General features: G+C 37.2%; 1 protein-coding gene across 3 annotated transcripts in view; it reads left to right on the top strand.

Moving 5' to 3' along the window:
• Positions 1-746: 746 nt before the first annotated feature.
• Positions 747-26,862, top strand: part of ANXA6 (annexin A6) — a 202,601-nt gene continuing 176,485 nt past the window's right edge. For 2 of the 3 annotated variants that reach the window (XM_053718681.1, XM_053718679.1), the window contains exon 1: positions 747-900. The gene's annotated coding sequence lies outside the window, so the exon portion shown is untranslated. Of the gene's footprint in view, positions 901-2,677; positions 2,779-26,862 lie in introns of those variants that run through there. The other variant, XM_053718680.1, reaches the window with a different exon arrangement.

Below are 26,862 nucleotides of genomic sequence, written 5' to 3'. Positions count from 1 at the left end.
AATAATAAAGTTGTTTAGATAAGTTGAACTTTTATAGGAGCAAAATTCTATTCCCGCGACTACTATGATGTTCGTGACACCTTGCATGTCACGTGTTAATAATTGGCCAGACAATTCAACTGAAAGTTAAGTACATTAGCTTAGTCGCGGCGAGCGAGGCGTCAAATTTATCAATAATCCGCCACTGATCGCGGCGGGCTAGACTTGTCTATTTATTGGGGGATTATTAGTACATAGTGACAGCGGACACCATTTCGCCCGCGGCGAGTAACGGCGAGTTTATCCGCGTCTAAAATGATGGATGAATTGACGGCTTAGTACATGGAGCCTATAATGTGTGTGTGTATAGGCATCACAACCATATTTGAAATTTGGGAGATTGTAACGAGAATCCAAAAAGTAACATTTTAAGAGCCATCCCTCTCCTTTTCTTGGGGATGTGAAACTACATCACACACGTCACCTAGTGCTCTACAAACGAAATACACCTGCCTGTCTATCCATTAAAGTAATTTAGCTTTATAAATATATACATTATTAGTTTTAATGTTTAACCAAATATATATGTTTGTGTCATGTCCCAAAGCACAGATGGTATATGTATATATGTGATCTGTATCACAGGTCCCTCCTACAGATTTTTCTTTACTCAGGCCCTTGCTTTGTAAAGGCTTTCTGTTTCCAGGGGTAAATTCTGGCCCTCCCCCATATAAGTCACTTTTAAGCTCTGCAGAAGCTGCCAGGGCTGCAGACTTGTGACATCACAGGCAGCAGCTGCTTTAGTGTAGGAGGGCAGCAGTCTCCTCTTTCTCTTTTCTACCCTCTAGTGCTGCTGAAAGCCTCTCTGTGGAGCGGATCTCACCTCTCTGCCTGCTGTAGCCCTGCCATTACTTCACAAAAGTAAGTTATAAGACTCATGTTTTATACTTAAACACACAATGCTGGCTCGCTGCCTGGAGTTTAGAAGCTTTTGTACAACCTCTAATCCTTTCCCTGCAGTTAAACCACTCACACATTTCATTAACGGTTTAGGTAAATGTTATACTTACCTACAATAAGAGCAGTTTTCTATATACTCAGCTGTGTCAGTAAAGGTTTCTGTTATGTGAACTATTATGTAGTCTTTCTTTTGTTCAGTCATACCAAGTCTATTTATAGATATAAACTGCAGTCAGCTAACCTTGCACACTGTATCACTATCTTTCCAAAAAGAAGATTCAATTAAATCTCTACCTTCTCTTTGAAAATAGGAAAGAGCTGAATACTTTTCAGTGTACCTACAAATGTATATGCCAGGAGGACTATGCTTTCACATCACAAGTGTGTCTGATACCAACTGGGTGTGCCACTTGCTATTGCATAGTCAGATGGCACCATCTCTGATAAAGATAATTACAATGACCTCTGGTTTGCATAAGATTCAAATATTTACAAATTCAAATTATACATTCAAATGTTTTTTTAACTTATATCAACTTTATTTATAACATGTAGTCAGGGAACATTGAGATACTTTTAAAAATAATGAAATGTTTAAAAAGTATCTCCTGTGATATTTAAACCTCTGTTCTAGGTAAATACTGAAATTACTTTGTTGTGCAAATAAAAAAAATATATTACAAATTCTAGTATATGTGTACATTTATAATGGCATAATATGATTGTAAATGTATTACTATACTCATTGCAATTAGCTAGAATTACAACAAGGTAATTTAGGTTAAAATGACATCTAACTTGCTGTGTCTTGATTAGTATTATATAAATGAATTATTCTGATACAGTATACAGGGTGTGGTTCCTAATGACATGCATAAATCTGCATCAGTTTAAACATTCATGTTGAAGACACAATTGATTATGAATTCAATAGTTATTCCCCCTGCCATATTCCAATGACAGGTTTTAGTAAGTATTTTTATTAATAGCAATAACTTTCTATTCTCTCTTTGCGTCTCAATCTTCCTTAAAGACAAATGCTTTCCATTCGTTGTGGTTATAAGGTGGTTTATGTCATTATAATTCAGTTTTCTGCAAAACCATGTGATATTTTAGTAGAAAATTGTGTGGGATAATTTCCTAACAATATTTTTTTTTACAGATCAAAATATTATTTTGATTATTTCAAGTTAATTTCTGATTTTGAGACTGCATACATAATTTTGCTAATATATATGTTGAAGATACATAATAATGTCTGAGAAAACATTTCATTTAAAAGTTACCACTGCCCAAGCTTTTAACCACGCTTGCTTCCCTCGAGATGGTAGTGGGGTGGGTTGTTAGCAAATTCTCATTCAATGCATGCTGCAGGTACTACAGTAGACACATGTACTGTATATTGCAAACATTTTTCTAAAGGTGTTTGGGTTGCACTGCTTTGACTGCTATATCCCTGTAATGAATAAATGAATGACCCCTTATGTAACAGAATTTTAATATCTGGTTTTCTAGTTAGCCTGGGTTGCTGGATTAACTGATTCCTGTGGTTTAAAAATAGCTCCATGTTTTTTTTCTTCAATATGTTAGCTGCATGTGTCTGCATATTTGGAGACTGCATACACACACATCACTCTTCTTCATAGAGGAGGGAACATTACACTTATTCTTCACTTCTAACGGATACAAAAGGGCAATGTGTTTGATTTGTAAGCAGAAGGACTAGTCTCAATGCAGTTGCTTTTACAAAAAAAAAAAAGAAATAGACCTGTTTTTGGCAGAAACTGTGCCTGAATTCTTAAATAAGAGGTTATACAACTACTGCAGCGTGGAAAAGACGTGAGTGTGATTTTTCATTGCCGTTTATGGTTCAACTTCAGCCTGTACAGACATAGATAATTTAGTCTAATAGTTTGCATGAAAATTTGTAATTCTGAAGCCTATAAAAGGAAACCTAATTGTTGACAGCAGATCTTGTTTTCTGTCCATTAGCATCTGTGTATATATAAATATATATATATATATATATACATACTGTATAGATAGATAGATAGATAGATAGATAGATAGATAGATGATAGATAGATAGATAGATATAAAATTTAAAGTTTACACACCATGGATAATGCAGTTGAAAGTAAATTACATTATGCAGATTTATACAGCTATAAATTACAGACAGGTACACAGAGGACCTTATTATGCAAGGGAAAACTAGTACATACAATATTTTATCAGTTGTCTGTTGAACATGGTATTTTTAGGTAGATGAGGATGTAAGTAGATGAGGATGTAGGTAGATGAGGATGTAACTAGGTAGTTGATGATGTAGGTAGATGAAGAATATGGCTCCAATAGGGATGGTTAAGCTATAAGTAAGGTCTGGATAGCCAAGATATGTAGCAGGTTTAGCCTTAAGAAGTCTGCAGTAAGTATTTAATAAAATTAGAAAATTCACCATTTCCAGGGCTAAATTACTTAAAAATGTGACAAAATAAATAATGAAAGCATTTTGCAAAGTTGTCTTTTTCATATTAAAATCTCAAGGTGTTTACCTTTAATAAATGTTAGACATAACGATGCATTCAAGGCAAAGATTACCCTGAGAATAATATGCAGATGTATTTTTTAAATTGTATTAGTTGTTCAAATAATAAAATAAGCGTAAAGTTTTTTGTTGTTGTTTGTCTTTTCCATTAATGGTCACTGCCATATTGTTACCCTATATTCACAAGCCTATTATCCTATTTCCTCTCCTGAGACAATTTAGGCACAATTATAAAAAAAGTTGTTAGAGTAACAATCTCAAATGTTTTACTATCCCTTTAATGTGTTAGTGTCATGTTTGTGATCATGTGTTCAAAGAGTTCATGAATTGGAAAGTAACTGAGCAGGAAGGGAATTATGTTAGGCCAGATTGGCCTACCAGGATACCAGGAGATTTCCTGGTGGGCTGCAACAGTTAGGGCTGACCAGCTACAATTTAAGGGGGTTGTTATACAGCTGTATCGTCTCTCTTCTTTTCTCCTCTGAGCTACATGTATTAAGGTCACAAAGTATTTCCTTGTAGATTTTATTTCCTAGACCATGCACTATTTAGTTGCCTCCTTTTAATGGTTTTGATTGTCTAGTCAGGTGAGTTTCTTCTGCAAATCAGACTATGGATAATCATTTTCACACTGTGAAAAGGAGTAATGAATGAAACTGGGTTGTAGGGTGCCTATATAACAACAATTTGTTGGCATTTGTTTTTTTAAACTTATATAATTGAATTCTGAAACAAAAAATATATTTAAGGTATTTAAGGAAGAAGTATCCCAGTAATGGGCGTGTACATTTTACAGACTCAACCAAAATTAGGTCTGGTCTTCAGATTTCTCCAGGGCTGCTTTTTATTCACAGTCCGGCCCTGTATAAAGGAGTTTGTGAGAGACAAAACTAGCCATAGATCTGCAGAGGCATGAGAAGGCAAGGGGGAGACTATTTTGAAACAATGGCATAAAGCGTGTGATAGTGCAGCATTATCAAGAACCATGAACATAAATAATAATAAAGTTGAGAACCATTGCAACATTTTCAAAGCAGGAATAGCTTCTTAGCCTTTATATTGACATTTGAAATATCTGATTTAGCCTGTAGTATCCCTACCTATACTGAAAATTTCTATACCTAGGTATAGGCTATTAAAGAACTATGTAAACACAGCCAGCAGAGGAATTTAGACTCACATTGGGAGGTGGAAGAGATACAGCATAAAGCATAAAGTATTGTACAGGGACAGAGATAAGAAAGAAAAGCATTTGAATGATAAGATAACTAGATCTGATCTGTCTGCAAGTTTAACCAAGTTTGATGGGCTGTGATTTCAAAGAGCAAATCCTGCAATTTTTTTTACAAAGATTAGCATAAATAAACAAGCTCTCATACAATTGATATGCTTCAGCTGGTATAACAAGTCAAGGGGGAAAAACAAATTTACAGTGAACTGGCCAATTAAAATAAGACTGAAGAGAAAGACTGCAGAGCTGAGGATGCATTGCAGTGGGGAAAGGTAGGTAAGAAGAATGTGATTTAGCAGGATGTCACAATAACTAAATCTATAGAAATAGTAGAATAAGTGATGACATTAGATAAAGGACAAATGCTGATGATGTCCATAAATAACCTTGGCAGAACTATGTATGGTAATCAATATGTTGTATAAAGGAAAACCTGGAGTTGAATATAACTATAATAAGGAACTGGCCAGGCATCAGAGATGCATCACACCATTGCATTGGTTTTCAAACCTGTGCTCAGGCCCCCTAACAGGCCACATTTTGAGGATATCTGCTCTAGAGCACAGGTGAAATTATCAGCTGATTAGTAAACATGGTAATTTTACTTGCTCTCACCGAAGGTAATCCTGAAAATCTGGCCTGTTGGGGAGGCATGAGTACAGGTTTGAAAACCAGTGCACCATTGTAAGCGATTAGAAGAATGATTGGTGAGGTTTTTACAATACTAGAGGGCAGTTTGATTTTGTGTATGTTGAGTTTCAGGTTGCAGTGTATCAACAGGGAACACATAGAATAGAAGCAGTAATTGTTCTACCACTTCTACTTAAAAACGAGTCTACTTTTCTGAGAAATAAGATTGCTGTCAAAAATGCAAGTGTGTGTGATGTTTTTATAAGATATCTGTTTGTATATGGTGTGGGTGGTTTTGTTCCATTCCTGGTTTGTGTGAGCACTTCCTTTGTTATTTATGAGTATGATGATTATACATACATAATATACCATTTGAAAAGAGTGCTGTAATCCCTTTCTTTAATATAGATAAATGACTGTTTATCTTTTCTTTCTTTTCTTGTGAGAATATTAGCTTTAAAGGTTATGCACCAATTACCTCATATAGGTGATTGCGTATTAGTATACGTTAGAGGTACATTAATCTCCTTAGATACGTAGCCTAGGACCCCCCTAGTAGTTATTTCCTCCTCTCTGTGTTTATGTGCATGATTCTTTATCATTGTACATAAATTGTAACATACAAATACAAATCTAAATTTTCTTTTTAATTACAATTTTTTTTTAGAATACAAATCTTTAATTACTAATACAATCATTTTTTTTTTGGAAGTACACTTTTGTTTTTTGGAAATACAATAAAAACATTTTGGAAGTACACTTCCAGCATGTGTCAGAACACAAGTTGCTAGCGGGCAAACCCTATGCATTATCCGATTGCTTTTATTTAAAATGATTTGTTTTACAGTGGCATATGCACATATGCTGTGAGGTCCCGTGCACCTGTATTCAAGCCCACAGAGCTGGTGATGTGTTTTGTGCCTGTGAAGCCACTGGTGATTCTTTGAGAATGTGTAGTGTTTGAACACTGGTGCACAGGCCATTACAGCATATGTGTGTATGCCTCTGTAAAACAGTAATAGCTTTTACTAAAAGCATTTTTGCCAATTTAAATGCTTATATATGTGTCAGGAACTTGTGATTTAACTAAATGTGTGTCAGTAACACAAGTAGTGATGAAAAAAAAGTACAACATAGAAGGCACCTCAGTCTCACAGTTTAGCCATGAAAATACTCTGGGACATTAGGTTAATGTTCTCTGTTTTAACTTTTTGTTTTTAATAAAGTTTTTGTGAGACTTTGTAGCTTTGCACTTTGTTCTATTCTAGTGAGTCTGTGCTGGTGCTGGAAGATACTCAGTGTAAGTCTGGAGTTCTGCAAGCTTCTGCCTGTCATTCAGTGAGCTGTGATACCCAGTCTGCCCCATTCAGTATAAGAGAGTGCTGCTATGTGTGTGACTGCATTTGGATTGCTCTGTTTTCACTACTGATGATCTGAGTCTTTTATTTGAGGCTTTCATTCCAAAAGTGCACCCCTTTTAGGATCTAACTGACACATTTATGTAGCATTAGTATTATAATTATTGTTATATATTTATTGTTGCTAATCCTTATACTTAAGAATTTTTGAGTGTGGCCCCTATTTATAGTCTTTTAGTGGATTATAAATGATTTTTTAAAGGGACACTCAAGCCAAAATTAAACTTTGACGATTCAGATGTTCACTTTTTTAAGTCACCAGCTCCTACTGAGCATGTGCTTCAGATTTTCACTTTTTTGAGTCACCAGCTCCTACTGAGCATGTGCAAGAATTCACAGAATATACGTATGTATGCATTTGTGATTGGCTGATGGCTGTCACATCATACAAGTAGGAGTGGAAATATACATTACTGAAACTTGTCAGAAAAGTGCTATTGTATTGTCTTTTTATCATGCATTTGTTGATTTACTGTATTTACTGGTCATTTAAGTAGTAATGTAACCTATTTTCTACTATAATCTATAGTCCAGTGGTAGTTTTTACTCTAGTTCTTGTAAAGAGCTGTGATTTAGACAATGTTTACCAGTAACACAGATCAGTCACTGTTATCACTTAGTCCCAGTAAGTCATATAGTCATAATTTAAAGGGACACTCAATCAAACTTAAACTTTCATTATTCAGATAGAGCATGAAATTTTAAACAACTTTCCAATTTACTTCCATTAATAAAATGTGCACAGTTTTTTTATATGTAAACTTTTTGAGTCACCAGCTCCTACTGAGCATGTGCAAGAATAAGTGTGTATGCATTTGTGAATGGCTGATTGCTGTCACATGGTACGTGTATGCATTTGTGATTGGCTGATGGCTGTCACATGGTACAGGGGGAGTGGAAAAAGACATAACTTTTAAAATAGTCAGAAAAAAAATATACTACTCATTTGAAGTTTAGACTAAGTTCTATTGCATTGTCTTGTTATCTTTCATTTGTTGATTATGCAAATCTACTGTGTTGACTGGTCCTTTAACTCCATTTGTACCAGTAACACCCCTTTGTACTGTAATCCACTGCAATTGACCAAACTGTGACCCCCTCCCAAATGCAATCAGGACAGCATCTTGAAAACAGAACAGAATTGGCATCTCATAGCTTGTAAAGCATCGGGTCACCAACTTTGAAATAGCAATTTTGGAAGCAAGAACCTAAACCACTGCTGATACAGACTAAAGACTTATTGAACAAGAGCAAAGGCAACTTCCATTGGAAATAACTTGAAATATATAGGGAACAGCTTGAGATACCACACATAACTGTTTGTCACCACTGTGGTGACACCTGATACAAAGCAGTGCATTAGGACAGCGTTAAGACAGCTAGCTAAAAACTCTAGAGATCCAGATGACTGTGCATGACACAGAGTGCTGCAGATGGCACAGGAGGACCCAGTAAATAAGGAAGAAGATTAGCACTGCCATAAGATTGGTATCAAGTCTAATATTACTTGGTGCCATTGCTTTGTTTTGCTTGCTTGGTGAGCTTTTCAGCATTTTTCTATACCTGATCATAACCTCTAAAAACCACTGATCAGGGATTCCTCAAACCCGCCTGTCATTTGTAAACTCTTTCCACTCTCTGCCACCTGATGAGGTGAACAAATTCACACAATTCCAACTGATCAAACGACTCTCTGACCTTATTTTTTTATCATTTTAAGTTTAATTTTACTTCTCATTAAAACAAAGGCAACATCTTTCTATTGAGCACTGGCTTCTTGCAAGCATTTTGTAAACCATAAAGTTATTTAGAGAAAACGATGCACTTTTGTTTACCATGTAAAGTCTAAAAACAAAATCTGGTGGGAAAAAATACAACATATGATGTGAATAAAAAAACAGTAAATGCACAAACATTCTCTAAATGTGGTATTATACAGTATGGGAACTGTTTTACCACAGGGGTAAGAAATGGACCTAAGCATGGATATGCCATGAAAATTTACAATCTTTACAGTGAATATTTTATCTCAGTCACCTAATCATTTACTGTGATTTATCAAAATACCTTGAAAATGAGATATAGAATGCACAATTTTAACCTCCATCCTATCTTAAAAAGTGACATTTCTCCTAACTATAATCTGTGCTTATACTAACTATCGGCTAGATTACAAGTTTTGTCGTCAGAGCCGTGCGGTGCTCACTTTAAACAACGCTGGTATTACAAGTTTTCTGCATAGCTGCGTTAGCCTCAGAAAAGTGAGCATTGAGCAAATATAGCGCCACTTCTCCCTGTAATACCAGCGTTGCTTACGGTAGCGGTAAGCTGGCTAAAACGTGCTCGTGCACGATTTCCCCAAAGGAAACAATGGGGCTGAGACGGCTGAAAAAAAACCTAACACCTGCAAAAAAGCAGCGTTCAGCTTCTAACACAGCCCCATTGTTTCCTATGGGAAAAAACACCCTAACATGAACCCCGAGTCTAAACACCCCTAACCTTACACTTATTAACCCCTAATCTGCCACCCCCAACATCCTCACCACCTGCATTATATTATTAACCCCTAATCTGCCGCTCCGGACACCGCTGCCACCTACATTATCCCTATAAACCCCTAATCTGCTGCCCCTAACATCGCCGACACCTACATTATATTTATTAACCCCTAATCTGCTGCCCCCAACGTCGCCGCCACCTAACTACATTTATTAACCCCTAATCTGCCGCCCCCAATGTCGCCGCTACTATATTAAATGTATTAACCCTTAAACCTAAGTCTAACCCTAACACCCCCCTAACTTAAATCTATTTTTAATAAATCTAAATAAAATTACTATAATTAAATAAAGTATTCCTATTTAAAACTAAATACTAGTAGTACATTGCAGCTATTTTAGGATTTATTTTTATTTTACAGGCAACTTTGTATTTATTTCAACTAGGCACAATAGCTATTAAATAGTTATTAACTATTTAATAGCTACCTAGTTAAAATAATTACAAAATTACCTGTAAAATAAATCCTAACCTAAGTTACAAATACAACACTACACTATCAATAAATTAATTAAATAAATTAACTACAATTATCTAAAATAAAATACAATTAAATAAACTAAACTATATTACAAAACCCCCCACTAAATTACAAAAAATAAAAAAATATTACAAGAAGTTTAATCTAATCCCCCTAATAAAATAAAAAAGCCCCCCAAAATAATAAAATTCCCTATCCTAAACTAAATTACAAATAGCCCTTAAAAGGGCTTTTTGCGGAGCATTGCCCCAAAGTAATCATCTCTTTTACCTGTAAAAAAAAGAAATACAATCCCCCCCAGCAATACAACCCACCACCCACACACCCCTACTCTAAAACCCACCCGATCCTCCCTTAAAAAAGCCTAACACTACCCCATTGAAGATCAACCTACCTTGAGCCGTCTTCACCCAGCCGGGCACCGATGGGGCAGAAGAGGACATCCGGACCGGCAGACATCTAAAGCGGCATCTTCTATCTTCATCCATCCGACGAGGAACGGCTCCATCTTGAAGACCTCCGGCGCGGAACATCCTTCTAGGCTGACGGACTAACGACAAAAGAATATTCCTTTAAATGACGTCATCTAAGATGGCGTCCCTCAAATTCCGATTGGTTGATAGGATTCTATCAGCCAATCGGAATTAAGGTAGGAAAAATCCGATTGGTTGATTTAATCAGCCAATCAGATTGAAGTTCAATCTGATTGGCTGATTGGATCAGCCAATAGAATTGACCTCGCATTCTATTGGCTGATCCAATCAGCCAATCGGATTGAACTTCAATCCGATTGGCTGATTAAATCAACCAATCAGATTTTTCCTACCTTAATTCCGATTGGCTGATAGAATCTTATCAGCCAATCGGTATTCGAGGGACGCCATCTTGGATGACGTCATTTAAAGGACCAGCCATTCGTCGGGTAGTCGTCGGCATAGAAGGATGTTCCGTGCCGGAGGTCTTCAAGATGGAGCCGTTCCTCGTCGGATGGATGAAGAAAGAAGATGCCGCTTGGATGAAGATGTCTGCCGGTCTGGATGTCCTCTTCTGCCCGGATAGGATGAAGACTTCTGCTGGTCCGGATGTCCTCTTCTGCCCCATCTGTGCCCGGCTGGGTGAAGATGGCTCAAGGTAGGGTGATCTTCAATGGGGTAGTGTTAGGTTTTTTTAAGGGGGGATCAGGTGGGTTTTAGAGTAGGGGTGTGTGGGTGGTGGGTTGTAATGTTGGGGGGAATTATATTTCTTTTTTTTACAGGTAAAAGAGCTGATTACTTTGGGGCAATGCCCCGCAAAAAGCCCTTTTAAGGGCTGGTAAAAGAGCTGATTACTTTGGGGCAATGCCCCCCAAAAGGCCCTTTTAAGGGCTATTTGTAATTTAGTTTAGGATAGGGAATTTTATTATTTTGGGGGGCTTTTTTATTAGGGGGATTAGATTAGGTGTAATTAGATTAAACTTCTTGTAATATTTTTTTATTTTTTGTAATTTAGTGTTTTTGGTTTTTTTAATATAGTTTAGTTTATTTAATTGTATTTTATTTTAGATAATTGTAGTTAATTTATTTATTTAATTTATTGATAGTGTAGTGTATTTGTAACTTTTGTTTGTAGCTATTGTACCTAGTTAAAATAAATACAAAGTTGCCTGTAAAATAAAAATAAATCCTAAAATAGCTACAATGTAACTATTAGTTATATTGTAGCTATATTAGGGTTTATTTTATAGGTAAGTATTTAGTTTTAAATAGGAATACTTTATTTAATTATAGTAATTTTATTTAGATTTATTAAAAATAGATTTAAGTTAGGGGGGTGTTAGGGTTAGGGTTAGACTTAGGTTTAGGGGTTAATACATTTAATATAGTAGCGACGACATTGGGGGCGGCAGATTAGGGGTTAATAATTGTAGGTAGGCGGCGGCGACGTTGGGGGTGGCAGATTAGGGGTTAATAAATATAATGTAGGTGTCGGCGATGTTAGGGGCAGCAGATTAGGGGTTCATAGGTATAATGTAGGTGGCGGCGATGTCTGGTCGGCAGATTAGGGGTTAAATAATTTTATTATAGTGTTTGAGATGTGGGGGGCCTCAGTTTAGGGGTTAATAGGTAGTTTATGGGTGTTAGTGTACTTTGTAGCACTGTAGTTAAGAGCTTTATGTTCCGGTGTTAGCCCATAAAACTCTTAACTACTGACTTTTATATGCGGTATGAGTCTTGGAGGTAGAGGCTGTACCGCTCACTTCTTCCAAGACTTGTAATACCAGCGTTAGGAAAATCCCATTAAAAAGATAGGATACGCAATTGACGTAAGGGGATTTGCGGTATGGAAAAGTCGTGGAAGAAAAGTGAGCGGTACACCTGTACCTGCCTGACTCGTAATACCAGCGGGCGTTAAAAAGCAGCGTTAGGACCCCTTAACGCTGCTTTTTTAAGCTAATGCCGAACTCGTAATCTAGCCGTATATTTGCAAATCTAATCATTTCCTTAGCTAAGTAATACAATTAGAGTATGCATTTTAATATATAATAGGTTGGCACTTCCTTTGCATTGAATAGGTTAATATACTGTGGATACCATTATGCACAAGAGTTTGCCAGGGGTGTGTTTTTTGCTTGTGTGGGGGAGGTGGTACAATCAGCTTTCACAAAAGAATCCCTAAATATTTAATTTGCTATTTGCTTGCTACCTTTTATGTGCACTCAGCTGTCCTAGTGTAGAAGCACAGGCTCTACATGACACCTGTTCCACTCACTAGTGGTGATGATTGAGAGAGTGTGTGGAGTTTGTGTGGGTGAGGGCTGTGCAAAGAACAGTGTGCTTTTTCTTGGGCTCTCTATAAGGAATTTAAAACACTGAGAATGTCACTGAGAACCCCCTGTTAATAGATTGCAGAAACATTTTCCTGTTGCCACAGCATTTGCTGACATTTAATCCGATAGCATTGAAAAAAAGATAGGCCTAAAATAATACACATTCCAAGAAAATAGTGTGTGTGTATGTATATGTGTGTATATATATTTATATATATATATGTTGCGGATAAAGTCAGAAATCTGACATTACCTAAGCGGCTGTGGGTAAAGCCTGATGTAATGTAATTCCCCCATCTACACTATTTTTTTGTCTCTGCCTGGGGGCTTTAAGGAAGGCCCCCCACCGATCCACCCCAAGTGAACCTTGGGCAATGAGGTTTACAAGGGGTGCATCACCCCCCCTTGAGCCCCCCAGATGGAGGCAAACAAGATAGTGAAGATGTGTGAATTACAGTGTGTCGTATATATGTTTGATGCAGTGACTCAATGCACTCTGAGAAGATTTATTATGTTACATTGGGGATTACCCAATTTCTTACTTTACCCATTATATATATATATATATATATATATATATATATATATATATATATATATATATATATATATATATATATATATATATAAAAGGATATAAGGAGGCACTCACTGGTCTTTTTCAATGTTGTAGTTCAATAAGCGTGACTTTTTGGGAAAACAATCCCCTTCCTCAGACGTGTGTCCCCGAAACATCACTCTTATTAAACTACACCATTGAAAAAGATCAGGGAGTGCCTCCTTATATTGTGTTGTATTGAACCGTTGGCACCCTGGCAGTTGTGCATTGAGGTGAGAGTGCAGTATGGGACATTGTATGTATGTATATATACAGTATATATATATAGTTAATTACAATATAGAAATTATTTTAACATGCTTTCAATATATTACTTTAAAAAGAAAGACTGCATCTATACTTGCTATACTTATTTTACTCTGGGATCAGTTTCTTTAACACACATCCACTACCAATCTGAGCACAGAGATCCTGATTGGTTCACACACAGGGGCCCATTTATCAAGCTCCGTAAGGAGCTTGTGGGCCCGTGTTTCTGGCGAGTCTTCAGACTCGCCAGAAACAGCAGTTATGAAGCAGCGGTCACAAAGACCGCTGCTCCATAACCCTATCCGTCTGCTCTGAGCAGGCGGACAGGAATCGCTGGAATTCAACCCGATCGAGTACGATAGGGTTGTTTGACACCCCCTGCTGGCAGCCGATTCGGCCGCAAGTGTGCTGGGGGCGCCGTTGCACCAGCAGCTCTTGTGAGCTGCTGGTGCAATGCTGAATACGGAGAGCGTATTGCACTGTCGGATCAGGTCAGGTTAGTAAATAGGCCTCATTTACGGCTAGATTTAGAGTTTTGTCGGTAACGACCCGCGTAGCTAACGCTGGCTTTTTCCCCCCGACACCTTTTAAATACCGCTGGTATTTAGAGTTCACAGAAGGGCTGCGTTAGGCTCCAAAAAGGGAGCATATAGCATATTTACCGCCACTGCAACTCTCAATACCAGCGGTGCTTACGGACGCGGCCAGCTTAAAAAATGTGCTTGTGCACGATTCCCCCATAGAAAACAATGGGGCAGTTTGAGCTGAAAAAAAACCTAACACCTGCAAAAAAGCAGCGTTCAGCTCTTAACGCAGCCCCATTGTTTCCTATGGGGAAACACTTCCTAAGTCTGCACCTAACACCCTAACATGTACCCCGAGTCTAAACACCCCTAACCTTACACTTATTAACCCCTAATCTGCCGCCCCCGCTATCGCTGACCAATGCATATTTTTTTAACCCCTAATCTGCCGCTCCGTACACCGCTGCAACCTACATTATAATGTACCCCTAATCTGCTGCACCTAACACCGCCGACCCCTATATTATATTTATTAACCCCTAATCTGCCCCCCCCAACGTCGCCGCCAGCTACCTACAATAATTAACCCCTAATCTGCTGACCGGACCTCACCGCTACTATAATAAATGTATTAACCCCTAATCCGCCTCACTAACCCTATAATAAATAGTATTAACCCCTAATCTGCCCTCCCTAACATCGCTGACACCTAACTTCAAGTATTAACCCCTAATCTGCCGACCGGACCTCACCGCTACTATAAATGTATTAACCCCTAAAGTTAAGTCTAACCCTAACCCCCCTAAATTAAATATAATGTAAATCTAACGAAATAAATTAACTCTTATTAAATAAATTATTCCTATTTAAAGCTAAATACTTACCTGTAAAATAAACCCTAATATAGCTACAATATAAATTATAATTATATTGTAGCTATTTTAGGAATAATATTTATTTTACAGGCAACTTTGTAATTATTTTAACCAGGTACAATAGCTATTAAATAGTTAATAACTATTTAATAGCTACCTAGTTAAAATAATTACAAAATTACCTGTAAAATAAATCCTAACCTAAGTTACAATTAAACCTAACACTACACTATCATTAAATTAATTAAATAAAATACCTACAATTATCTACAATTAAATCTAACACTACACTATCAATAAATTAAATACAAATACCTACAAATAAATAAAAATAAATAAACTAACTAAAGTACAAAAAATAAAAAAAGCTAAGTTACAAAAAATAAAAAAATTAATTACAAATATAATAAAAATATTACAACAATTTTAAGCTAATTACACCTACTCTAAGCCCCCTAATAAAATAACAAAGCCCCCCAAAATAAAAAAATGCCCTACCCTATTCTAAAATACAAATAGAAAAGCTCTTTTACCTTACCAGCCCTTAACATTTTACCTTACCCCCCCAACATTACAACCCATTACAACCCACCACCCACATACCCCTAATCTAACCCAAACCCCCCTTAAATAAACCTAACACTAAGCCCCTGAAGATCTTTCTACCTTAACTTCACCACACCGGGTATCAGCGATCCGTCCAGGCTCCGAAATCTTCATCCAAGCCCAAGCGGGGGCTGGAGATCCATCATCCGGCTGAAGTCTTCTATCAAGCGGCAAGAAGAAGTCCAGAAGAGGCTCCAAAGTCTTCATCCTATCCGGGCAGAAGAGTAGATCCGGACCGGCAGCCATCTTCATCCAAGCGGCATCTTCTATCTTCATCCGATGACGAGCGGCTCCATCTTGAAGACCTCCGGCGCGGATCCATCCTCTTCTTCCGACGTCCTAAGTCCGAATGATGGTTCCTTTAAATGACGTCATCCAAGATGGCGTCCCTCGGAATTAAGGTAGGAAAAATCTAATTGGCTGATGGAATCAGCCAATCAGATTCAAGTTCAATCCGATTGGCTGATCCAATCAGCCAATCAGATTGAGCTTGCATTCTATTGGCTGATTGGAACAGCCAATAGAATGCAAGCTCAATCTGATTGGCTGATTCAATCAGCCAATCAGATTTTCCCTACCTTAATTCCGATTGGCTGATAGAATCCTATCAGCCAATCGGAATTCGAGGGACGCCATCTTGGATGACATCATTTAAAGGAACCTTCATTCGGACTTAGGACGTCGGAAGAAGAGGATGGATCCGCGCCGGAGGTCTTCAAGATGGAGCTGCTCGTCATCGGATGAGGATAGAAGATGCCGCTTGGATGAAGATGGTTGCCGGTCCGGATCTCCTCTTCTGCCCGGATAGGATGAAGACTTTGGAGCCTCTTCTGGACTTCTTCTTGCCGCTTGATAGAAGATTTCAGCTGGATGATGGATCTCCAGCCCCCGCTTGGGCTTGGATGAAGATTTCGGAGCCTGGACGGATCGCTGATACCCGGTGTGGTGAAGATAAGGTAGGAAGATCTTCAGGGGCTTAGTGTTGGGTTTATTTAAGGGGGGTTTGGGTTAGATTAGGGGTATGTGGGTGGTGGGTTGTAATGTTGGGGGGGGGGGTATTGTGTTTATTTTTACAGGCAAAAGAGCTGAATTCTTTCGGGCATGCCCCGCAAAAGGCCCTTTTAAGGGCTGGTAAGGTAAAAGAGCTTTTCTATTTTAATTTTAGAATAGGGTAGGGCATTTTTTTATTTTGGGGGGCTTTGTTATTTTATTAGGGGGCTTAGAGTAGCTGTAATTAGCTTAAAATTGTTGTAATATTTTTATTATGTTTGTAATTAATTTTTTTATTTTTTGTAACTTAGCTTTTTTTATTTTTTGTACTTTAGTTAGTTTATTTAATTGTATTTATTTGTAGGTATTTCATGTAATTAATTTATTGATAGTGTAGTGTTAGATTTAATTGTAGGTATTTTATTTAATTAATTTATTGATAGTGTAGTGTTAGGTTTAATTGTAACTTAGGTTAGGATTTATTTTACAGGTAATTTTGTAATTATTTTAACTAGGTAGCTATTAAATAGTTATTAACTATTTAATAGCTATTTTACCTGGTTAAAATAAATACAAAGTTTCCTGTAAAATAAATATAAATCCTAAAATAGCTACAATATAATTATAATTTATATTGTAGCTATATTAGGGTTTATTTTACAGGTAAGTATTTAGCTTTAAATAGGAATAATTTATTTAATAAGAGTTAATTTATTTCGTTAGATTTAAATTATATTTAATTTAGGGGGTGTTACTGTTAGGGTTAGACTTAGCTTTAGGGGTTAATAAATTTATTATAGTAGCGGTGAGGTCCGGTCGCCAGATACTTGAAGTTAGGTGTCGGCGATGTTAGGGAGGCAGATTAGGGGTTAATACTATTTATTATAGGGTTATTGAGGTGGGAGTGAGGCGGATTAGGGGTTAATAACTTTATTATAGTAGCGGTGAGGTCCGGTCGGCAGATTAGGGGTTAATAATTGTAGGTAAGGTAGCAGCGACGTTGGTGGCGGCAGATTAGGGGTTAATAAATATAATATAGGGGTCGGCGGTGTTAGGGGCAGCAGATTAGGGGTACATAGGGATAACGTAGGTGGCGGCGATGTGCGGTCGGCAGATTAGGGGTTAAAACAATTTATTAGAGTGGCGGCGATGTGGGGGGACCTCGGTTTAGGGGTACATAGGTAGTTTATGGGTGTTAGTGTACTTTAGAGCACAGTAGTTAAGAGCTTTATGAGGCGTTAGCCCAGAAAGCTCTTAATTCCTGGCTTTTTTCTGCGGCTGGAGTTTTGTCGTTAGATTTCTAACGCTCACTTCAGCCAAGACTCTAAATACCGGCGTTAGAAAGATCCCATTGAAAAGATAGGATACGCAAATGGCGTAGGGGGATCTGCAGTATTGAAAAGTCGCGGCTGCAAAGTGAACGTTAGACCCTTACCTACAAGACTCTAAATACCAGCGGTAGCCCAAAACCAGCGTTATGAGCCTCTAATTCTGGTTTTGACGGCTAACGCCAAACTCTAAATCTAGCCGAATGTGTCTGCACTTGACTGTTTGATATTGAGGATTATCATGTTTTTTGTCACACTACCAACCCTACTGGGGTTCCTTCCTTGGAATTTGGGAAGGGTATAGCTAAGAAAGGATTCTAGAACCTTTTGAATAAGGTTTGTATATCTGTTTAATTTGTTAGATATGCCCAATTCAGTGTTGAAATACAACAATATTTATATGCATTCACAGAAGAAGAAATAATAAAATTATGTGATCTTTCTTCCTGTACTGTATGTTGTAACATTGTACGTTTTTGTTCTTTTTATTCTAAAAGCTGTTTTGTGTAATGTTGACAATTACCATATTTTTAAAGGGACATAAAATTGGAAAAATAAAAAACCTCTGTTAGAGCATTTTATTATTGCACTATTCTTTGCATATAACGATGTGTTTAACCCCTGCAAGGTGATTAAACATAGTTAAAGTCAGCTACAGAGAATAGCAATACACTACTGAGAGCTAGCTAAACACATCTGGTGAGCCAATGACAAGAGGCAAATATATGTAGCCATCAATCAGCATCTAGTTCCCAGTAGTGCTCTGCTGCTTAAGATATGTACATATAGTTTTCATGAAAAGACAACAAAAGTACATTCAATAATAGAAGTAAACTTAAAGACAGTTAATCCCTTTATTACCCATTCCCCAGTTTTGCACAACCAATACTGTTATATTAATATACTTTTTACCTCTGTGATTTTCTTGTACCTAAGCCTCTGCAGACAGCCCTCTTAGCAGTGTCTTGATGTGAAAAGCTAATACAAATGAGATAAGAGGCCCTCTGTAGTGGCCTAGAAATAGACAGAAATTTAGAGGTTTGAACTTTATAAAGTATATTAATTTTTGTTGGTTGTGCAAAGCTGGGGAATGGGTAGTAAAAGCGTTATGTCTCTTTTAAAAAATTTTTTTAGTAAACTGTCCCTTTAAAAGTGTCTTAAAATGACATGCTCTGTCTGAAGCATGAGGGTGGAATTTTGACTTTCATATCCCTTTAAGGATAACCAGCTAAGGCATGTGTAAGATTTCAGTAGATGTGGGAAAAGCTATTAACAAACACAAAGCTAGCATTTGTAGCCCTGTTTGCTGTCTCTTCTGCCACTTTCTCCCATATATATATATATATATATATATATATATATATATATATTAAACACCAAAAAAAAGACATTTAGAACAGCAGTGAGAGGCACAAAAATTCCTTCCATTAGTGTTACAAAAGGCTACCCTTATCTGTGCCAGATAAGGGTAGTCTTTTGGAACACTAGTGGAAGGAATTTTTGTGCCTCTCACTGCTGTTCTAAATTTCTTTTTTTGGTGTTTAATTAATATTATTTCTACCTCTGCGCACTGCACACATGCCCTTGTCCTCATTACAGCAAGTGTGTATTGACTATGTCTTATTCTTTCTAGTGCCAATCATCCTTGTTAAAGTGAATGTAAATTTTACTTGTTATAATTAAACATACTTGCTCACAATGTTAAAAATAGTGAAACCGCATTACTAACAATATAATAAAGAAAAGGAATATACATTTATTTTATTTAGCACTTATCTCCGTTGTAGGCACTCAACTCCTCCCAACCGTCTACTTCCGGGATTGCAGCCCTATATCCTATGCCTCATTTCAATATTTTACGCCCACTCCGTGACGTTTCTTTGAAGCTCGTTCACGAGCAGGTCCGACATTTGCACATGCGTTTAAAAAATTACGTAGCAAACGCCGATGCGTATAGCGAGCAAATCTCTAGAAAGTTTTGCACCTCCTTTCCCATTGCGCATGCGTTTAAACTACGTAAGGTTCCGATAAACAAAGTATTCAATCAATGTTTCTATTGATTGAGTACTTTGCGAGCAAGGAGTATAGGTGTTTATTGCTTGAAATAAGCAATGTGTATATGAACTGTGAAACCTTTATAACTATCATCCATATATTTGTTATTGCACATCTATCTATCTAAAGATATTATTCGTCCTTTTTCGTTTTAAATTACATTCTTCTATTTATATATATTATGGTTCAAACAAATATAGTTTAAAATCCATAAGTGAAAAAACGGTAGTTAGATATAACTGTTGATAATCAAAAAAGTACCATAATTACGATTGAGATATGCAAATAAACTGATGAATTCTTCAAGCAATATCTATATTTCATTTTAGTTATAGTATTTTCTTTGATGTTTTCTTAAAATTTTAAACAGATGTTTTACTTAGGCAGTTCGAGTCCATTTGCCGGAGCGAGCGATACTTACTTGCAATTATTCTCCCGGTCTTAGAATAAATGCGATTCTTTCGTTATTGCGCATGCGAGACTCGGTGACGAGCATGGAGTACGCGCGTTTAAAGAAAGTGACGTGTTGAACAACGATCCTGACGCCCCGGGGAAGAAAAAAACATTAAGGCAGCGAAGTGTCAATCAGATAAGAAAAGTAGGACCAAAAATAGCAAGTAATATTAGATATTTTGACTTTTATTTTGATCTTAATAAAATATGATGAATGAAACTAACCTTTATTTGGGCAATTAAACACTTTGATGCATTGCTATTTGTTTGACTTTACATGCACTTTAACTATATATATATATATATATATATATATATATATATATATATATATATACTGTATACTCATATACACACAAAGACACACACATGCATGCACATATTTACACATGGATATGTATGTATATATACAATGTAGCCCATTGCAGTCAAAAACACCTTGCCATATACCATATACCTTTGAGCCCTTATATTTTTTATATTTATATGAATACTTTTTATTAGATAGTGTGTGTATGAGTGTAATAATTTATTTTAGTGTATTTATGTTGTGTTTGATGCAACTTTTTTTAACTCAGTTCCCTTTACGTGAGGTTGTCAGTTACGCTCACCCATCGAGCGTAAATCCTGATTGCGCTCTCATGATGACTTGTAATATGAGCGTTATTTCTGTTGCGCAAATATTAGCACGCCACTTGTAATCTAGCTTTAAATTGGGAAGAATGTTTTTGATTTAAAAATTATAGTAAAACAATTATTCAGATTGTTTAATACATTTCAACCATGTAGGATCCAGATCATGATATGTTGTAATGGATATCACTGATTATTTTTTATCAAAATAGGTTGCATTTCCTTCTGGCTAACCGAATCCTCACATGACTTTATAAATCTATTTTAGTCACACTTTTGCTTGTGTCTTGCTTTAGCTGGTTTCTTACAAAACAGAACTATTTTGCATTCCCTAGTCGTAGGGTACTGCCCCAGTCTTAAAGGGCCATTACACACCATGAGAATTATGAATAATGAAGCAATTTAGCAATAATTTTTCATTGTTTATTTTGCCCCTTTTCATGTAATTTAGCTCTGGAAATTGAGCAATTTCTAATTTTCAGAACATGAAAAGCACCCTGATGACTACTTGGGCTAACTCTGTTAAATATCTGTGCCTTATTGACTTTAACGGATAACAACTGCAAAACAAAACATTTTCTACTAACTTTATGACCATGGCTAGCTTTGTTGTCTGTGGATTAAAGACCAGGGGCAAGATCCGATATACAGCGCAGGTTTTGGCGCAATCGTGGAAACCCTCGCCGCCCGTAGTTTCACCTCGCACATCGGGCTATCACATATACAGCGCCGACAGTTGCTAAAGTGCTATAAGTCAGACAAATTGGCGATGTCCAGAAATAAGCGTAAGTAGAAATTTCTGGAGTCACCAGTGACTTACGGCACTTTAGAAACTGCCGCCGCTTAAAAAAACGAACTAAAGTCTTAAATATCCCGTAACTGTCTAACACGCCACCCAAAAATAGCCCGACACGTATACCCCTCTATCCGCAATCCCCCCTCTCACTTCTAACAATAAATGTATTAACCCCTAAACCGCCACTCCTGGACCCCGCCGCCACCTATATTAAATTTATTAACCCCTAATCTGACCCCCCCTACACCGCCGCCACCTATATTAAATATATTACCCCCTAATCTGATCCCCCTACTCCGCCGCCACCTATATTAACTATATTAACCCCTAATCTGAGCCCCCTACACCGCCGCCACATTTATTAACTATATTAACCCCTAATCTGAGCCCCCTACACCGCTGCCACCTATATTAACTATATTAACCCCTAATCTGAGCCCCCTACATCGCCGCCACCTATATTAAACATTTTACCCCCTAATCTGATCCCCTACACCGCCGCCACCTATATTAACTATATTAACCCCTAATCTGATCCCTCTACACCGCCGCCGCCTATATTAAGTATATTAACACAAAATGAGGAAAAAGGAAGCTGAGTCCTGTAGTCAGTGATACGAGTTTATTTTGGAGCAGGCTTCAACATATCAGGTGAGCTCCTATCTTACACGTTTCGCGCATGGGCACATGTGCTTCATCAGAGATGTCAGTCTCTGCCGGCCAGGGTCCTTATAAAGGTGTAAAAGACCAATCAGGATGGGTGAGGTCATTGACTATTGGGATGTAAACAAATTACTTGCAAAGGTAATTAGGTAGTCACCCACTGGTTAGTCACATAGATCCTGGTCGGCATGAGACTGACAGAACAGATAATTCATAAACAGTTGTCTATGTATATAATACTTGCTTATATATAATATTTCAGACATATATATGTATACATTTAAATCATAGTAATGTTAGCAGGGGTCACAATAAGAGAAAACATGTTGAGTTTGCTAGCTAAGTGTTAAACATCAGTTATGATTTCACTGTTAGTATATCTGCTGACAACATTATGCTATAGTAGTACAACAGAGTTATTATTGCAAACATCAAATTGAATAGGACCCCTTAATCTGAGATAGTGCTATAACTATACTATACTAAACAAAGCAATATGTGGGCCTCAATGGGTCCACGTAATGTGTATAAAATATTCATTAGTTAAAAGTATTAATAACATTCTATAACCCCATATACAAAAATATATATAGATGTATATATATATGTGAATACCACATTTTGGATCTACAGGGGAGGGGTGTATATACTTCTCTATTTTGATATGACCCCTAAGTAGCATGTGGCTGGTGAATCTACTCCACTCTATTTGGTGGGTGGGTGAATAAGCCTCAGTGTACTAATCCTCTCTACAATAATTATATATACAATAGAGAGAGAGAATGACTCCAAAATGATTCTTACTCTTAGGGGGAGCTGGTGTATGTTGCCTACCTACCAGCTATAAGATGGCTACTCTAGAGAAAAGGGGGGTATTAACTAATGGATCAACATAGTAAAATCATAAGTGTCTAAAACTTAAGACAAACCTTGCTTTTTTTAATTATTAGAGAGGGGACGAGTCTGACTTGGTTTAAATCACATTGGAATAGTTATGTTCCTTGGTAGATGTCTTATTAATCTCTTTTGTTTATCTCTTTGTCTTTCTTTGTCTTTTTTGTCTTCTTTTGTATGGAGATTTTTAAGCTAAAAAGTGACTGAATGGGAGGGATCCTATTTATTCTATATATAGATTCACATCATATCTTTTGTTCATGCCCTGGGGTACCCTAGTTTGTAACATAAAAATCCAATATACTTCTCTTTTAGAGAGTGTTTTGTTTCTATCACCCCGTAACGGATTGCTAATTATGTGTTATTGCTTTAAATGTGAAATGGGTCAGTTTTTGTGCATGTGTGTGAAAATGTTTGGCCACTGGTGTTCTAGGGAATTCTTCTTCTATTGACAAGAGATGTTCTCTTATGCGGTCTTTTAGAGGGCGTGTCGTAATTCCTACATATTGTTGTTGACAGAGTGAGCATGTGATTAAATAAATGATGTATGTTGATGTACAGTCCATTCTGGTGGTTGTCGGGTATGATTTGTGTGTCTGTGAGGAGGTAAAGGTGAAGCTTTTATCAGTATATTTACAACTTTTGTAAGGTACATGGCCACATCTATAGTTACCTTTGGTTGGAGTCAGCCAATTGGTAGTTGGTGGGATTTTATGATGGAAATTTTGTGTGACCTTGTCTCGTATTGTTGGTGCTCTTTTGGCTACAAATCTAATGTGTCTCTGTAGTTTATCTCTCAAGATGATGTCACTATTTAGTACAGGTAAGTATTTCTTAATGATTCTAGTGATAGTGTAAAATTGGTTGCTATAGCTAGTGACAAAGCATATGTCTTCTTTAGATGTGGATCTAGTAATGTCCTTATTATGACTGTTGGAAGTGCTATTAGCTGCTTTACTGTTTAATAGTAGTGACCTGTCCATTCTCATTACTTGGGATTTCACTTTGAGAAGGAGACTTCTTTTGTAACCTCTAGCTACTAATCGATTGGTAAGTTCATCTGCTTGTTTGATGTATAGTTTGAGGGAACTGCAGTTTCTCCACAGCCTGAGATATTGGCCCTTAGGAATACCTCTTTGTGTGTGGGGGGCGTGGCAGGAGTCTGCTCTTAGTATCGTATTTCTCGACAGTGGTTTCCTAAAGGTACTAGTTGTTATTTCTCCTTCACTATTATGTTCTAATGTAAGGTCTAAAAAGTTAATGATGTGATCATTATTTTGATGCGTGAAAGTCAGGTTCAATGTATTATTGTTGAAATGATCAATAATCTCCTGAATAGTAAGTTCTGTATTTTTCCTATAAATCATGATCAGGTCATCTATGAATCTACCATATACAACTACTTTGTCCTCAAGGGCCAGCCCACCCCCAAAGAGGTGGAGGTGTTCAAAATACCCCATATACAAGTTTGCATATGAGGGGGCAAACTTGGCCCCCATGGCGGTGCCACATCTCTGGAGGTAGTAGTGGCCCTCGAAGACAAAGTAGTTGTGTGTAAGGAGGAATCTGGTGAGTTCCTCAATGAAAATGATAAATTCTTCTGGGTAACTTGTGTGCCTTCTTAGCATGAATGTTAGAGCTTTGATGCCTTCCTCGTGGGGGATGCTGGAATAGAGGGCTGAGACATCTATAGATAACCAGGTATAGCTGTCTTGCCAGGTGATGGTTTGAATTTGTTGTATCAGATGTGTACTATCACGTATATACCTAGGTAAAGACTTGACTATGGGTTGTAAGACACTGTCTAGCCAATTCCCCACTCTTTCGCACAGTGAGCCTCTACTGGCTACTATTGGTCTGCCAGGGGTGTCAATGAGAGTTTTATGTATTTTTGGTACTGTGCGAAAGGTGGGGATGGTAGGGTATTCTACTAGACAGAAAGTGGCTGTTTCTTGAGTTAGGAATCCATCTTCCACAGCTGTGTCTAACAATGTATGGAGTTCTTGTTTGAATTTATGTGTTGGATTGTAAGTCAATTTTAGATATGTCTCACTGTCATTGAGTTGTCTATATACTTCTCTTTTGTAATCCTCTGTATTGAGGATTACTACTGCCCCCCCCTTGTCCGCCGGGGTAATCACTATGTCCTTATTGGTACTGAGTGATTTAAGTGCTGATTGCTCAGTGATAGATAGATTTTGGTTTCTTGTGTAGTTAGTGGTAGTACTAATGGTGTTCTCTAAGAAGGTATGTAAACTGGTAAGTTCAGATTCTACAAGATTTTGAAACATCTCTATCGCTTCACTTCTGCTGTGAACTGGGTAAAAGTAAGATTTGATGTGTAGTGAAGTTTTGAGTATGGGGACAGTGTTGTGAGTGCTGGCCTCTCTGAGTGTAGTGGCTTGAAGTGTGGTGAGTGTGTGCAGATCGCATAGGTCTCTAAATAGTAACCCTACGGATTCAACATTTTTATGTGCTGTATCTGCTGAAGGTGAGTTGTGCTCTGGTTCATGGTCTGTATATGTGATTTGTGAAAAATGTTTATATAGTGTGATTTTTCTCACCAGGGCATTTACATCCAAAATGGTGGAAAACAAATCAAAGTGGGTGAAGGGTGCAAAAGATAACCCTTTGTTTAATAGACTAATTTGTGAGCTAGTGAGGGTGATGTTTGATAAATTTATTATGGATCCTACTTCTTCTGTGTGGTCTTTTTTATTCTGCTTGGATAACGTAGTGGTAGGTCCTTTTTTGGTGTGCTGCTAGTGATAGGTGTTTGGACTAGGGTTGATAATTTTATCCTGCCATTAGAGGTACTATGACTAGTTGTTTCGTCATTAGAAGTGTGTGCTTGTGTATCTTCTACAATTTGTGAGCCCTCCGTATTGTCTGTATCAATACTTGAAAATGTGACTCGTTTGGCATTGGGTGTATGTTGAAAAGTGCCTTTTCTTTTGTTTTTGTTCTTGTTTTTGTTACTATGTTGGGAGTGATTTCTTTGTCTATTGGGTTTGTCTTGTTGCCAGGAGTACACTATATCTAATTCGTAATCCTTTACATCTCTTTGGTATTTGCTAACTTTTCTTTCTGAAAGTGTAGAATCTAGTTGTTGCATGGTTGAATCTAATTGTGTTTTGTAGTCTATGTATTTCTTTGTCTGTTCAAATGGTTTAAGGGACTCTATGATCTCTTCAATCTGTGTTAGTAAAGAGTCCCTCTCTTCCTTCTTGTGTTTGAGCAACTGCTTCATCAAAATGATGGAGCAGTTGGTCAAATTATTATTCCATTCCTCCATGAAACTTTGATTGTGTCGTGCAAAGGAAGGATATTTTTTCATCCTAAGCCCCCGAGGGACTTTTCTTTCATTGATGTAAAGTTCTAAGAACTCAATATCCCACCAAAGGTTACTTTCTTTATATTTTTTGCTTTCCAAGTCAGAAAAAATGTGGGTTAAGTCCCTCTCTAATGGTTCTTCTGTTCTGACGGAGTCACCTTTTAATGCTTTACTCATTATGAGTTTTCGTCTATCTATATCTACTACTCCTGTGAGAGTGTTACTTTCAGC

Source organism: Bombina bombina, chromosome 6, assembly GCF_027579735.1.
Source record: "Bombina bombina isolate aBomBom1 chromosome 6, aBomBom1.pri, whole genome shotgun sequence".
Lineage (NCBI taxonomy): Eukaryota > Metazoa > Chordata > Amphibia > Anura > Bombinatoridae > Bombina > Bombina bombina.
This window is presented reverse-complemented; position numbering and strand designations above follow the sequence as displayed.